Below are 14,394 nucleotides of genomic sequence, written 5' to 3'. Positions count from 1 at the left end.
TTGTTCTCTAATTGTGGTCTCATGGAGCAGGTTAAGAAACCGAATTAAATCATCCCATGTCATCTCTCTGGAATTGTTTAATTTTTTAATTTGTCGGTACCTTTTGATAAAAAATTTTGTTGTAATGCCTTGAATATGTTCACTTCGATGACCAAGCATAGGGTATTACTAAATTGCATACACTTTATATGTTATTTACGATTTTGGATCTAGGGTTTAAATGGGTGTCATATATTCTCCTCTAGTAAGAAAAATATTATTTCCCTTTACTCGTGGATATAGTTAACAGTGAACCACGTAAAAAATAACAAATCTTTATGTCATATGTTATTCAAAACGTAACATTTTAACACCTAATTAAATCCTTTAAAAAATAGTTTGAAATTGACAAATTAATTTCTAGTTTTTTGTGATTCATAATTTGTATAATCCATAAGAACAACATGGGTTTAGTTATGGCCGGTATTCTAGATTTATTTTGCAATTTAGTGGGCAATGAAGCAAGTCGGTAGTGTGAAATAAACAAATGAAAAGTGTTCATAACAAATGTAAACTCTAAATTCTAGATTCGAATTATACAAATTTGATTCAACTTCTCAATCACTATCTTAGGAAAAAAAGAGAGTGAAAGAAAAGAAAAAAAAAAAAAAGAGAGAGAAAAAGATATTTATATATTATAATTTTGCAAAGAAATTAAAAAAAAAATGTTTTAAGTTGGGAAAGTAAAGTAAAGGGAGGTGGGAATAGGGACAACAAAGAATTGACAACCTGATCTTATAATGCTTTATAGGGATGGGAGATGGTGAGCTTTGGGACCCTTCCATCTTTGACTAATCAACTACTCTTTCATTCTTTCTTCTTTTTTATGTTTCAAAAATAACAATATTAATCATTGTCATTAGATTCAAATTCCTTTTTTATCCCTATAATTTCTCTTTTTATAATCATTCTCGTAACTCGATTGTGTATAGCCTTATTCGTACGGAATATTGCTGGATTGGGATTTTTCTGTGATTTGAGCTGGTCTTCTTCCATGGAAGATGACAAGGTTTTTTGGTATGGAGTTATTATTTTTTTTCTATGTGACTAGAAGATGGTCATGTTTCTATGTTGTTAACTTTTTAATGAATTTATCTAAAAAAAAATCTATATGTTTAGCTTAAGTTTAACACGTTTTTATATGAATTTTGAAAATATATTCACAAAACGTATCATTGATAGTAATTAGTATTATAATTATTTTATCGATTTTGATAAATATTAACTTCAAAGTATCGATGAAAACTAAATTTAAAATTTATAGAAAGTTGAAGAGTAAATTAATTCAAATATTTAAAAGTATAAGGACTAAAACCATCCAATAATCTCGTCACTTTTTTTTTAACAATAATTGCACTTAATCTCATACTTTCATTTTTTTTATGCATAATTTTTTAAAAAAAGAAATCATTTTTTTAAGAACAATAAAATTACCACATGATAATTTTTTAATGAAACAATGATCTGACTACACAAAAATAGATGCAATTCGATATAAATTTTTTTCTTTCTTTTATAAGAGTTGGGCAGCAAAAACAGAGGCCATTATCTTAGGATATTTAAAAACGCATTGGAAGATTCTTAGGTGAAAAAAGTTTGTCCATAGAGTGATATGCTTGTATGTTTTTTTTCCCCCTCTATCTCTCTCTCTTTTTATCTGATATTTGCAGGCTGTGTGTTTGTGAGCTTTGAAGAGGGAAGTGAACGAGTCTTTGTGAAGCCCAAAGTTTACCCATTGGGGAGCCCTTACATAAGTCAGGAATGATCATTCTCACTTTTCTTCTTTCCCTTTTAAGTTTTTAGGTGTAACCCACAAATAATTGAGAAGATTTTTATTCATTTTCGATGGTTGGGTCTCTTCAACATTTTTGAGATGGTTCATTTTCGACCTAGTAAGGCCACATGTGTTATATTCGCCTACATATCTTGTGAGGTTGGTTTTTTTTGTTGGACAATTGTTTGAGCTAAAATGCAAGAAAACTTGCATCGATGTGGCCAATGCCAAGTCAAATACACTCTGCTACCTGAAGTTAGTACACCAGTATTTAGTAAAGCTAAACACACGAAATGTTAGATACCTTGTAAGGTGGTTTGGTTTGAGGAGATTATTTGTATGCCTCATTGTTGTCTGACATTCACTTCGATCATGTTCAATGCTGGCAATGTCAGTATGAGTGGAGTTATCGAGAAGGCAAGTTTCAAGACTAGTGTGAGTTGGATTCGTTCATTTCCTCTCCCTTAAACAGAAACAAACTCGACTAAGCCATCCCAGGAATCGAGTTCTTATTTTCTTACTTTGGAACATGTTTGTTTCTCAAAGTTTACTTGGGGTTGAGCCTTGCCTAGAACAACTTTCTAACATAATCAAACATTAATTTGAAGATAAAAAAATTATAGGGGAGATCACTTGTGTAGACGGTTGTAGAGCAATTTATTTAATTTTTCTTTTCTGGTCTATCATCTATCTTCATCTCAAATGTAAGAAGAGAACCCATAAGTTCATAAACTTTCATTGTAGCAATATCTTAAGCTTCTTCTATCGCAATGACTTTCATACCAAACCTCTTAGGTAGGCATCAGAGAACTTTTCTAACTAGTTTTTCTTCAGACAATTTTTCTTCCCGGAGCAATTGTTTCATTTGCTATATCTAGTAGATGAACATTAAAATCATATAATAGATACATCATTGAGCATCTTCAAGTTTTCAACTTTGGTCTTAAGAAGTTGAAGTATATTAACATCTTAACTTTAGAAGTTCCCTCATGCGCTACTCCCAATATATCCCAAGCCTTTTTACTAGAACTACATGTATTATAAGATGAAAAACATTTTTGTCTACACCATTGAATATTGTATTTAGAACACACAAGTTTTCTAGAGAAACTTCATCTTCCTCCCCAGTCCCCAGTCCATTCTCTTTCACCATTCTGGTTTGTAACCTCTAGGTAAGTTAAGCTAGTAACTATTGATTTTCAAGTTTTGTTATCAATAGATTTGAGAAACACAATCATACGTGCCTTCTAGTGGAATAATTTGTTCCATCCAAAATAAGGGGTCAAGTGGTAGATCCACCTTCTTTAATAGTATCCATATCGACCACAAGACAAGCTTAGGATCGTGATAGGTGATATTTAGAAAGTAGAGCCCAACTCTGATAGCAATTGAAAAATAGATGAATCTAGTACTGTTCACTCATCAGCCACAATGTCATAACAAACCAAATGAAAAGTATGTGCATTAAATAAAAAGTAGATATAACGAGACACGAAGATTGGTAACCCAGTTTGGTGCAAAATCACCTACTCTAGGGAGCAGTGTGCTCAGTGGAAAGAAACTTCACTAATAAAAGTGTCAATTATAATATAGTACTTATCTGTTAGATTCCATCTACAGTGACTCACTTACAACCAACTCCTCATTTTCAACTTATGCTTTCTTTAAGTTTGAAATTCCTTTACTTTCACAAGAACCCTTCACTCGAGCTATGTTTGAGATCCCCTCAAACCAACTTACTTAGGTTCCTCGTAAGTATAAGCTCCCTTCATCTCCACGATATATGTGGCTTCTCTCAAATAAATATGAGAAAGCAATGAAACTTAGGATCCTTTAAGTATTCTATGATCTCTTCAGCACTCACATGTAAATCAACAAGTAGAAACCCTTTCAGCTTATTCTACATAACCATGGATAACACACTTCAATAGTAAGGGTCACACAACTGCTCACAACTTTGAAAATAGTCTAAGAACAAAAGAAATCTTTTGCACAAGACATAAGGAAAGCAAGGTCGCAAATCTGCATGAATAAGAAAAATATTTTTAGATAGATTCTACATTCTAGATAACAAGTTGCTTGATAAGATGCAAAACATTTTACTTGTAAAAAATCTGCCAACCATTCTATAGTAATATAAAACAAGAGATTCGATAAAAATAAAGTTGTATCTCATGTTTTCATATATGTGTTTGGTTGTAGATTATGGGAATGTATACTTAGTCCTCTTAGTTGGAGAGTCTTTAGCATGGTTAGAGCTTTTGTAGGCTTTATTCTTAGACTGTTAGTGTAGTATTTATACTTCTGTATACTTCTTGTAAATACATATTTTTAATAAATAATATTTTAACATGGTATTAGAGCTCTTTTTCTCATAACTTCTCTTTACTTCAAATCTGTCTGGTGGATGTCTCCTCAGATTCGACGAGTTAACTTGCTTCCGTGCACTTTTAAATCCGATGAGCTTCAACGCAACCCTCTGTTCTCTGTGCACCTCCTCTGAACGCAGAACCAACCCGAGTCGATCCTTCTTTGTACACAATTTGTCCATGTGAGTTCCTCCTCTGTACAAAACCCGAGTTTCTCCGATGAGCTTTGATGCAAGCCTTCCAGCTCCTCTGTTCCATGTCCGGTCAAGCCTTCTAGATTTGGTGCTTCCAGATCCAGTGTGCTTTCAGATTTGATGCGATCCAAGTCGATCCGATCCAAGTCGAGCCAAGCCGATCCTGTTAAGCCGAGTCGAGCCAATCTTATTAAACAGAGCTGAGCCGATCTTGTCAAGCCGAGCTAAGCCGATCCTGTCAAGCCGAGTCGAGCCGATCCTATCAAGCCGGTCGTTTTCTCCAACTACTTAACAAACTCAGGTTGATTCCAACCTTACCACCTTAAGTTTGAGGGAGGATGCGAATGTATACTTAGTTATCTTAGTTGGAGAGTCTTTAGCATGGTTAGAGCTTTTAAGGCTCTATTCTTAGACAGTTAGTGTAGTATTTATACTTTTGTACACTTCTTGTAAATACTTTTGATAAATACATACTTTAACAAATTCAAAAATTGGATCCCAATTTAAAGAATTGTTTAAAATGTGTTTAAATACAATATATTTATAAAATAGAAAACTTGTATTTACATATTAAATATTAGGTTGAATATAAACGATTAGTTAATTATTTATTTAGTACACAATTGGGGGTGAGGAAATTCTTTTTTTATTTTTAGTACTATAATTGTGGGTTGGAGGATTGAACTACAAATTTTTAGAGATAAAAGTCAGCTCAATATCACTAAGCCAAGCTCATTTTAATAAGGAAAGTGAGTTCAAACCTTTAACCTCTTAATTAATAATATAAATCTTATGAAAGTTGAGTTATGTTTTTTTTTTTTTGCTAATAAATTTATGATCACATTTTATAATACTTAAGAAAAATGTATAATTATTATATATAATATATAATTTGATTTAATAAAGTGAATTGAATTTATGATATGAAATACAATATTTGTATTTATTTTTAATATAATCTAAAATTTGAAAGTTTAAATTAAGAATCCAAATAAAATGAAAAGTACCCATATTTGTTTCAGAATTTACACTATTTAGATGACAGAATTCGAAAATTTAGGATAGGGTGAGGGTAAACTTGGTATAAAATTCTATAGTGGGGAAATGATGTAATGGCCGGTTACAAACTCATGCTCGTGATTTAGTTATACATAGACGCGTTGAATTTCAATGAAAATATCAAGTGATGAAAAGATCAAGTGATGATGTGACAAATAAAATTCTCTTATTTGCATTTTAATTTATTGATTCTTTTAATTTTTATTTTTTATTTACAAATATGGAACGGTAGGAAATAATTTAAGTGGCTCTCAATCATATATGAAAGGAGAGAAAGAGAGAAAGGGCAATTTTGGTAATGGAGAAACCATTACTTTTATACTTTGTCCTTTGCTTCCTCATTTTCAAGAAACAAACACATGCATATTTATGCCGTTAAAATACACACTTTGACCAAAACTAAGCCAAGAAGAAAACACACACACAACTTGGTAATGTGAAGATTTGATTTTAAATACTATAAACAAAAAACATGATAAGTTACATATAACATCTTTGACCTAACATATTCAATGTTTCTAAGAAAAAAGAAAGAACAAATTGAATTTTGATTCACATAATTAACTTATACTTGAAATAATGAAATCAACAGCTCTAATAAATTAAGTTGTCATGACTTAGTTTGAATGTTTATAATGGAACGATATTTGTTATGTATAGTTATATAACTAGTCACACAAACCAACACTGGTTCTCCCAGTATGCCTTGTTCTTATTCACATATTTTCTAGGAAATTTTCTAAGTCACCCAACATAGGACTGCTTCAAGCGAAACATATTTAACTTTAAAGATTCTATGTTGAGCCACTGAAAATGAAAGTACATCTTGTTGAGATAGGTATAGTAGTTATAAATTCTTTTAAAGTCTTGTTATCCAATTGCCTAAGATTGAGTAATCGCTAATGTGTTAAGTGTGCTTTCCATGTTACGCGCATGAGTTCAAGAGAGGCACATGAATGAATTGAGATTACGTTCAAATGCAAGGATAAAGCATATTGAAACAACTTGCGTTGAGTTTGTGAGGATAGTCTTCACTCTTAGAAGTGGTTTAAGACAAGTAAGAATGATATTACTAGGTCGTAGAAGATGCAGAAAAATGTCAGGGCCATCCGGTGTTGAATCCGAATTTCGAATTTCGAATTATGAGTCTAAGGAGTTACAGAAGGTATCAAACCAAAACTTCTCCCAATAAGATGTGGTTCAAGAACAAATTAAGACAATAGTGGGCATGTAATGTCTAAGTCCATGAGGAATACATGAATAATAATTACGTTAGAATAAGAGAGATTCGAAGGATATGAAAGCATGGTTAAAAAAAACTTAAAATTATTGATAATTACAACCTATACCAGCAACAAGTATCTGCTATTTTAGTGACTTAACCATAGGAACTCAAAAGTTTCCTAAGTTAAGTGTTCATAGTTGAGAACAATTCTATAATAGATGACCTCCTAGAATTTCTCGAAGAAAAGTGTTGAGAAATCGACAAATAAAGAAAGCGAGAAAACGTAAATAATAAAGATCGACACAAAGATTTACATGGCACTAATAATGTATTAGCTACGTCTAGGTGCAAAGGGAGAGATCAATTTATTAATAGAGAGGATTATCAGATAATATAGATTGCAAAGGTACCTTAGGGTTAGAGGGTTTATATATAATGTACTTCTCTAAACCTTATGGTCAAATTCGTAAATTCTAAAGTACACTTCTTTAAAGGTCAAATTTGTAAATAATATAAATGCGTATACTATTTAGGTTGAAGACATTTTAAAACTCTTGGACTTGGTAATTCAGAGTGTCATGCAGACAACAAATTCAAAGTATCTAACAAAGAAAGTGAGTGAGGACTCATATTGTTTGTGAGAATAGTTTTGAATTTATTTTAGTTGAATTGGGCTTGTGTACAACTTTTTTGGTCGAATTGGGGAATTTAACCAAACTTCAGTTTTTTCTTTTTTTGTTAGTTACATTTTAACTATTTTATTTATTTATTTTTTAAAATAAATTTTAAGATAATTATTTTAAATAGTAAAACTTGTGAATATTTTTAGCTATGGTAAAATATCACAGTAGCAATAGATATTTATCAGTGGACGATAGACTTCGATAAATTCTCACTTAACTCAAACCAAAATCAATAAATAAAATATAAGACTTAAAATGATGTATAAAAAAGCAACAGGAACACAAGGAAATTTTCCACTTGCTAAAAAAAGGAAAAAAAAAAAAATTTTAAATGTATGATTGAGATGAACTTTAAAGGCAGCTATATACAATTTCTTCTAATGTTTATAGTTATTTTCCTTCTTTAACTTCCATGATTTCAAAACATGAGAAAGAGATGTGACCAAAGTGAAAATGAAACAAAAGCTTGGGGACAAAAATGAAAAGAGAAAAGGAAAGGAGAAGTTAAAGAAGGAATTAAATTATAACAATAATTGTTATAAAAGATGATAAGAGAATAGAAGAGAAGATAGACCTTACTTTTCCAATCTATGGGTGGTGGGGTTAAGATTATTATTATTATTATTATTTTTTTGTTTTGTTTCAATATTTTTATAATAGTGGTGGGGTTAAGTTTTGTAATTAATTAAAAGATCCCATCATTTCTTTTGACATATAATTCAAAAATAAATTAAGAAAATTCAATTATTCATTTTAGAAAAAGAGAGAGGGACAGAGAACTTTGTTGGTGTTAACAGCTGGTGTATAGATCTAGACAAAACCTAGGGTGGGTCCCAAGTTAAAGAAGACATAGAGTATACTATTGTGTTATCTTATAAATTTTGTATTATTTGGAAGTTGATAGTATATGTATTGTGCTAATAGAATTGTGCTCATATTGGTTATTTTATTTTATTTTTCCTTTCTTTTCTTTAACAATTTGGATAGAGTGATTCAAATTATAAATCTTATGTCAGTTGAGTTATGTTCATATTATCATTTTATCATTTACTTTTTTTAAAGGGACAGTTGTAAATATAATAATAATATTCAAAATAATAGCATATATAGCAACATTTTTAAAAAATTGCAAATATAGCAAAGTCTATCGGTGAAAACTTCTATTGCTGATAGACTTGTACGGTCTATCAGTGACAGACCACCAATGATATGGTCTATCAACGATAGAAGTCTATCGCTGATAAACTTTGTTATATTTGTAAATTTTTTAAAAATGTTGCTATACACTTAGTTATTATTCTTAAAATTGCTACCAATTATAATTATCCTTTTTAAAAAGTCTTCTATACTAAAATTTGGATAAGAGAAAGCGCATCTAACTTTTACGTGGCAATAACGATGAATTTTCATTCAAGGAAGACGTGACTGCAAAAATAAAAAGAATCTTAACATCGATGTAGTACTTGCCACAACACCTCTAATGTCTAAATCAATATAAAAAAAAAAAAATTGGTAGTAAGAAGGATTTTTAAAAATGATAATGAACTTATTTCTGCTAAATTTATCGTAATGTATTTATGAGAAAAGTTTTACGAAACATATTTAGATAGTATTACTGAAATTGAGTAGTAGAATGATGTTGTAACGTTCCAATGTATACCTATATTTTTAAATACTAAATATCTTTCTTATTTTTATTTGGTTTAAAAATTTAGCTAGTGCTAAAAAAGAAAAAAGCAACACAAATAAATAAATAAAAATTAAATGGCACAAAAAGATAGACTACAAGTTGTGAGATGTACGAACAAATGGATAGTATTTAAGGTAGATGTGTCATATATTCCTTGTTTTATGGCTTAGTGAGCTAAATTATGAGCTATTTTATTCCTAGTCCTTTGTGAAAGGAATTTGATATCTTGAACGTGTGTTGCTTTAGCTTGTACAATATAGGTTGTTATGGATATTCCAAAATGTTCCTTCTTTTTCTTAAAAAAGATTCACACAACTCACATTGGCTATCGTGGCTTCTTTCTTTCAAAGAAAGTTATTTGTTCCCCATTGTTATGAAGAATATTCACAAATTGAAGTGAGCTGTGTTTGATGCAACATGAAATGAAACGGAAACATGAAACGAGAACATCAATATTTAATATCGAAAAGAATTGATCAATAACCTATTAAGCGTCAAACATATGGCCAACTAAGGTATGATATAAATTGACTTTTATCATTTGATTCTCATTCACGACCACGTTTAGTAACTATTTTATTTTTTGTTTTTGTTTTTTAAAAATAAGCCTATGGATTGTAACGACCCGATCTTTTGAGTACTCTGATAAGGGCTGTTACTCATAATACACATTTAAAACTCAAATATTTTGACCATAAAATTCATAAAAACAATAAAGACAATTTTTCAAAATAAACTAGAAAATAAATAAATAAATAATTAAAACTCTTATTCGGAGTCCCATAAAGAAACATTTACAGAAGGAGAAAAAAATATTCAAAACATCAAAATATTTTGTTTGATATTAAATTTCAAAATCTCAAAACATTCAAATGACTAAAGACATGGCTGAGCGGAAGCGATTTCTTTTGTCCCCATATGACTCTATCACAAGTCCCATCTGTCACCTATGTTTCTATCATTACCTAAGAAACATAAAGTAAAAAGGGTGAGTATAAAAATACTCAGTAAGTAATCCCACTACCGGAGTCAGGCTACGCATGTATATCCTATAAATGCAAACATGTAGGTGGGACACACGCATAATGTTTAACCACCCATAAGTGGTCGTCTAGTGAATGATTTAACCCATCCTAACACGAAGCTGTTATATGGTCGTGAACTCATCAATTCACGAGCTGTCATATAGTTATGAACTCATCAGTTCACAAAGCTGTCATATGATTGTGAACTCGCTAGTTCATGAAACTTTTATATACTTGTGAACTCGTCAGTTCACAGACCTGTCATGTGGCTTTGAACCAATGGCTCACGAAGTTGTAATATCATGGTGTAGGAGGGTAGTTAACACTACCACTACATGGCATCTATAAAATTCGTAATAGTCTCATCATAAAAAAAAATGTAGTACACGTCTTAGGGTCCCAGACATAAACATATGTGTAAATAACATCACATGAATTGACTCTATTCAGATCACGTTTATCAATGCTAATGGACAAATCTAACAATATCATACTCATAAAAAGTTCTAGACATGTCATGCTTCTAAATTCTATCCACACCATTCAAATAACATACTACGGTCTGAGTTGCCTGGCACGAGGGCGGTTCCAGTAGTAAAGCTACTTACCTCAAAATTGAGTCCAAACATATCATTCTCCAAGCAAGCAATTGATGATAAAATAAAGAGTGTGAACTAGAACCTTCAACACAAAAACCCAAATTTAATTTAACCTTTAAAGCCCGAATTTTAACCACCAATTTATGCCATTAATTTTCAAATAATTTACCCAAAGCGAACTTGATCAATGGTCACTTCCAAGCTTCAGCTCCAAAATCTCCACAAAATACACCGAAACAACCTTTAGTTCCAACCTTCAAGATCACCATAAAAAAAAGAATTTGATCAATGGTCACTTCCAAGCTTCAGCTCTGGCGGCTGGGCATTGAAGCGGTGCAACTGGAAGTCCGAGCAATGCAGCTACACGTTTGAAAACTCTCAAAAAGAGTTATTATTCCTAACTTAATTCGGGCTTGTTATTGGATTTTAAGTGTTTATTGTGCTATTTTTTAAGTACCAAGCAATCAAGAGGTAGAATTTCGTATTTTGAGTTGAACGGGGTTGTTTTGAAGCAAATTGGAGTCGATTTGAGCATCCGGGCTTCAAAGGAGCAAAAAGACCAAAATGCCCTTACTTCAGTGTCACAACGCTCAACCCATGCCTTGGTCCAAGGCTCGTTTGACGCTAAAAGGCAGAACGTGGGTGTGCAGGACAGCGTTACAATGCTCCAATTGGAGCAGCGCTTCTCATGACCATCTGCGTGCGTCTTCTTTGACCCAAACACAAGGCAGTGTTGCAACGCTGCAATTTATATTATAAATGCCTCTCTTCATCTTTAGGTCAAAAGATGCTGAATTTTAGGGCCGAATTTGATGGAGGCCAAGGTTGATCTTCATTCTTCTTCTTTTCCATTCAATTTTTAGTATCTTTAGGTTAGTTTTTCCTTTTATTTTGGGTTGTAATCTATGAATCGGATGTTTATCTTGGATTTGTCTATAAATTAAGAGTGTAATTTATAGCTAATTTCTTTGAGCAAGAGCCCTATATTTAATTTCTTGAGAATTCTGTAATTGAATTTAATGTTCTTTAATTCTATATTTTTCTTTGAATCTTGGTGTAATTAGATATGCATTTGTGTGTTGGACTGACGACCCTATCATAATTGCATGTCTTCGCTAGTTAATTTCGAGCTCGCGCTTTTCTTGTGTTTGTCAATGCTTGAGTTTACCCCCGTAGCAAAAGAATGTAAATGCCTAGATTTATAGGCCGGTCTTGAATTTTGGTATTGCAGGTTTAATCTAGATGTGAGGAATAAATTGGCTAATTGAAAAAGGCTTGTCCTGACATTTAATCAACATGATTGAATCCTGATTCTTAATGCATATGATTTTTAATTCTATATGTTCGCTAAGAACCCAATAGAATTAAGAGCATATAGTTTGAGGCGTGGTCTTTCCGACCTTAATTAATAATTAGGATGCTTGATTGATTTTGATTTAATTGATTGACTGCCTTTGTAGAGATTAATTAAGTGGAATCGATTTAGTAATCGTGCATGCATAGAATAGAAGTTTGTTTAATTATTGTTTTCCATGATAGAAATTGCATAAGATGTTGGGATTGGTGTCCTAATTCTCCTAGTAGTCTTGTAGTTTATAAACCCTTTGTGAACATATTGTTATTAATAAAATAAGTGTTATTTTATAAGCATTTACTCAATCCAATAAACTAAGATTCGTGGTTATTTTATGTAACTTAAGAATGTATGTGAGACATACAAGTGGATCATGCCTTAAGTAATAACCTAAATGGTCTGTAGTATAAAGATAAAGGAGGGATACTATATCCTTGTGACACTATGGATACGACCTGCTTTATAGATGTTACAAGTGTTGTAAAGTGCTACAAATGGTCTGATCCTGACCATTCATGTGAAGACATGCGAGTAAGGGTATCCTATACAAAGAATTTGTATAAGACCAGGCCACGAGATGATTAGTCTCTTTATATAACGCCGTTGATAATTGAGACTTACATTTTATTAGGATGACCATAGGTGACATGACCTTAATCCTGAGTGAGTTGGGAACTTCCACCTATGAGGACGGTCCTTTGATTTGTATGAGTGAGAGTGGCCATATTACCAACTCAACAAACTACCATTTTGGGGATTTGTCTAATTGGGGAACTGGGAACTCAGCTACATAAGACAAAACTCACTTCTTCCTCGAATAAGGGGTAAATAGATAAATTGCTCCTTTAAGGGCTGATTCTGAGTCTTGAACATAGTGGTCACACCCTCTCTTTTGAAGAGAGGACTCAGTCATAGTAAGACTATGACTTATTGTTCATTAGAGGAATCAATGGTACCTAAGGAGTTAGATGTAACTACAAGGGCAAAACGGTAAATTGGTCCAATTGTACTTGCGAGTGATTTGTGAAGGGTCATCGCACTGTTGACTGGTTATATTCAATGGACACAAAAATATATTTGTAGTGCGAAGAGTGTAACTGTCAGTCTTTAGTGGAGTGACCATCAGTTAACGGATGGTGGATCTCGTGATTAAAGAGTTTACTCAGTTATTCACGTACCGTTGGAGCTTCAAGCTACAAGTCCATAAGGTCCCCTTGGTAGCTCAATGAGTTCAAGTTGAGAATCAGATTTTGGGTTAGTTTGAAGTGTTCAAATTAACAAGAGGATGTTTAATTATATGTGACATAATTAAATTAATTAAATTATATGTGATATAATTGATATGATGTATTAGATAAATCAATCGGAGGAATTAATATAAATATGATTTATATTAAAAACCATAACATAGAAAAAAAAACTATGGGTTGTATGTTTCATATGATGAAATATTAAAACTATAGGTTATAAATATAATATGATAAGTCGGTTATTATATTTATTAATAACATATTAATTATATGATAATTAATTATTCTTTTTCTCTAATAATTTAATTGAGTGAGAGGATAAATGAGCTATTACACGATCAAGGAGACGCAGCTTTGCCCGGACAGATCATGACCCGGTTCGCCTATTTGAACCGGTGGACTCAAGCTATTTGTAATAGTTAGCTTTATTCTTCAGTATTTGAGGCTAATTATCCCGGTTCATCGACTTTTATCTAATGTACATGTGATGTAGTTTGTTTATATGCTATAATGTATGACATATAGATTTAAAACCCACCTTAGGTTATGCATTTATTCATGCATCATATATTATAAGTGTTATAATATAGTGGATTGCATGATTAAATTACATTAAGGCATGCTCATGCATCATATAATACAAGATTTATATTTATGCATGCATTAAACATATTCATACATCATCTTTATATTATAAGTGTTATAGTATAAGGGTGTATGAAAGCATGTATGCTTGGTTCATTACTTTGTTATATAAGAGCTATAAAAAGGTAGTAATGAATGAACAATGCATGGAGCATGACACTTAGGTTTATTTATAAGAGTTATAAATTCCTTGAGAATGTGTTACTTTGCATTGTGGATGGTTTTAGTGATTTCCTTTTATAAGAGTTATAATGGAAATTATAACTAAAATCAATAAGAAAGAGTTGCATGCGAACTTAGGTAAAATCATGTTTTAAAAGGGTTTTAAAATTTGATTAAGATAGACCTAAGTTCATGGTTCTAATGAGATTAGAAACCTAAGTTTAATCTTTTAAATCGGTTTAATAGGATTAAATTGATTTGAATAAAAGATTAAATTTGTAATAAATCTATCTATAAGGGACCTTTTATCTAAGGCGGGTTCTAGC

General features: G+C 31.6%; 1 long non-coding RNA gene across 1 annotated transcript; it reads left to right on the top strand.

Moving 5' to 3' along the window:
* Positions 1–851: 851 nt before the first annotated feature.
* On the top strand, positions 852–4,867 carry LOC120072263. Its single transcript, XR_005480400.1, has 2 exons — positions 852–1,056; positions 1,710–4,867. It is a non-coding gene; the product is annotated as an uncharacterized LOC120072263 (long non-coding RNA).
* The last annotated feature ends 9,527 nt before the right edge of the window (positions 4,868–14,394 follow it).

Source organism: Benincasa hispida, chromosome 2 (assembly GCF_009727055.1).
Source record: "Benincasa hispida cultivar B227 chromosome 2, ASM972705v1, whole genome shotgun sequence".
In the NCBI taxonomy this organism is placed as follows: domain Eukaryota; kingdom Viridiplantae; phylum Streptophyta; class Magnoliopsida; order Cucurbitales; family Cucurbitaceae; genus Benincasa; species Benincasa hispida.
Note: the sequence above shows the minus strand (reverse complement) of the source record. Positions and strands in the feature narration are given on the sequence as shown.